This window comes from Cucurbita maxima, unplaced genomic scaffold (assembly GCF_002738345.1).
Source record: "Cucurbita maxima cultivar Rimu unplaced genomic scaffold, Cmax_1.0 Cma_Scf00017, whole genome shotgun sequence".
NCBI classification, from domain to species: domain Eukaryota; kingdom Viridiplantae; phylum Streptophyta; class Magnoliopsida; order Cucurbitales; family Cucurbitaceae; genus Cucurbita; species Cucurbita maxima.
The window spans coordinates 3,533,149-3,535,870 of NW_019272033.1; positions in this window are offsets into that span (position 1 = coordinate 3,533,149).

The following is a 2,722-nucleotide window of genomic DNA, read 5'->3' on the forward strand; positions in this document are numbered from 1 at the left end:
TTTTTTTTTTTTTTTTTTTTTTTTTTTTTTTTTTTTTTTTTTGAAAAGTAAGAATTTTTTTTGCTAAGTTCTTCCTTTATTTTTAATACGTTTCTAAAATGGTCTAATTTTAATTTGTTACACTACATTATATATCATTAATTCAGGTTTGTTTCCTTCCAATTTCTTTAGGTTATACTTTTTTATTTATAAGTTTAACCTTTTAAATTGGTTATGAAAGCAGGCTTAAAAAAGTTACAAATATAATATTTTTATTTATTAAGTTTAACTTTTAAAAATGGTTATCAGGCTTTAAAAAGATTAAAATAAATCAAAAACACTCTTTAATTTTAAAATTTTTGGGTATGGTTATTAAAATAATTTTAAAAACTAAAATTAGATATGGTTTTTTATTTTTTTAAAAAAGTTTATAGTTTTTATAAACTAGAAAAAAAACTAAAAAAATTATAAACTTTTTTTTAATAAAAAATTACATCTAATTTTAAGTTTAAGTTTTAAAAATGAAATAGTTACCAAAAACAAGCTTAAAAAAGTTAAAATATAGTTTTCAAAAACACACTTTAATTTTAAAATTTTGAGTATGATTATTAAATATTTTTAAAAACTAGGAAAAAAAATTAAAATGAGACGAATATTTTTTTTATTTATAAGTTTAACTTTTAAAAATGAAATGGGCATGAAAGCAGGATTAAAATAAATAGCTTTAAAAACACTTTAATTTTAAAATTTTAAGAATTATGGTTTACTAAAATATTTTTAAAAACTAGAAAAAACTAGATATTGTTTTCTATTAAATAAAAGCTTGATTTTTTATTTATATGTTTAACTTTAAAAAATGAAATGGTTATCAAAGGCTTAAAAAACTAAAAATAAATAGTTTTCAAGAAGCCTCCTTAATTTTAAAATTTTGAGTATCATTAATAAAATATTTTTAAAAACTATGAAAAAACTAAAATTAGATATTATTTTTTATTTAAAAAAAGTTTATTGTTTTTATTTATAAGTTTAACATACTTTAAAAAAATTAAAATAAATAGTTTTAAAAAACACCCTTTAATATTAAAATTTTGAGTATGATGATTTAAATATTTTAAAAAACTAGAAAAAAACTAAAATTAGGTGTTTTTTATTAAAAAATAAGTATGGATATTAAAATATTTTTAAAACTAGAAAAAACTAAAATTAGAGGCAGTTTTTTTATTAAAAAAAAAAGTTTATATTTTATTTTTAAGCTTAACTATAAAAAAAATTAAATGGTTATCAAAGCATGCGATCATGAAAACCGTATCATGCACCGGTGATCAGGCCTAAACAAACCTTATTTTGGCTATCATGCACCGGTGATCAAGCCTAAACAAACCTTATTTTGGCTACCATGCATCGGTGATTAGGCCTAAACAAACCTTATTTTGGCTACCATGCACCAGTGATCAAGTCGAAACAAACCTTATTTTGGCTATCATGCACCGGTGATCAAGTCGAAACAAACCTTATTTTGGCTATCATGCACCGGTGATCAAGTCGAAACAAACCTTATTTTGGCTATCATGCACCGGTGATCAAGTCGAAACAAAACTTATTTTGGCTATCATGCACCGGTGATCAAGTCGAAACAAACCTTATTTTAGCTACCATGCATCGGTATAAGCACTGAGTCTAAGTCTGCACTGAGTCTAGCTTGGATTTTGATTGAAATTGTTGCAATTCACCACCAAAAGAAAACATGCTTGAAATTAATTGTCAAAATAAAATCTTAATCAATGTATTTCTGAGATTCAAAATCTCTATACCCTACTTACACAATTAATGTGCTAAAAAAAATGATTAAAATCAATTTTATAAAATGAGAATCAAACAGTCAATAGACAAATTGACTAAATTCAAATGATTAAAATCCAAACCCAAAGAGTTAACCCAAACCTAACGGAGCAACAAACTTTCAATTATTTAGTATTGAAAAATAAACCTACAACACTATCATGCACGCCAATGGAACTTTTTTTTTGAATGATGATAATAAAAAAGGAAAGAAAAGGCAAAAATCAAGTAGGCTAATTAAAGAAAACGGCTCCAGCTGTAGGAAAACATGTCTAAGAAAATAATTTCTAACCCCCTCCCCCAAGTTAACTAACCTCCCACCTAACCAAGGTTGACCCTTTTCTCTTTTTCTACCATTTTCAAAGGAAATTGTGCATAAACTTTTCAATATTCTTGCAAACTGTGCACAGGTCTCTAAAAAGTTAGAACTAATGAATCGGAGTTGGAAAATATTTCTTTTAAGAGTAATCTTTTTCTAACTTTGTTTACCACCGAATTTCAAAAGGTGGTGAATTTGAATTTAATTTCGAGAGGTGACCCAACTACGAGAAGGAAAATTATCCAACTTAACAACTCACCATTTATGCCCAACTCCTAAATTTCTCATCATTGCAATTAAGCCACATATTTTAGCATCGACTCGTATTAATCTTAAGCTCAAACAAATCTTCAAAGAAGGTTAAGTATGATTCAAGATCTAAGAGCAAAACTTCATTTTCAAGCAAAAAAATAAATAAAAATAAAATAGTATTATCTACAAATTTTAGGTGGCAAATAGGCATGTTCTTCTTTTCAACCTCAAGGGCTCAATAATTTTTCCAACAATATTTTTAGCAACAAGCAGGCTTAGAACACTCAGCAACAAGCAAGAACAAGCAAAAAAAAGGGGGGGGGGGGGGGGGGG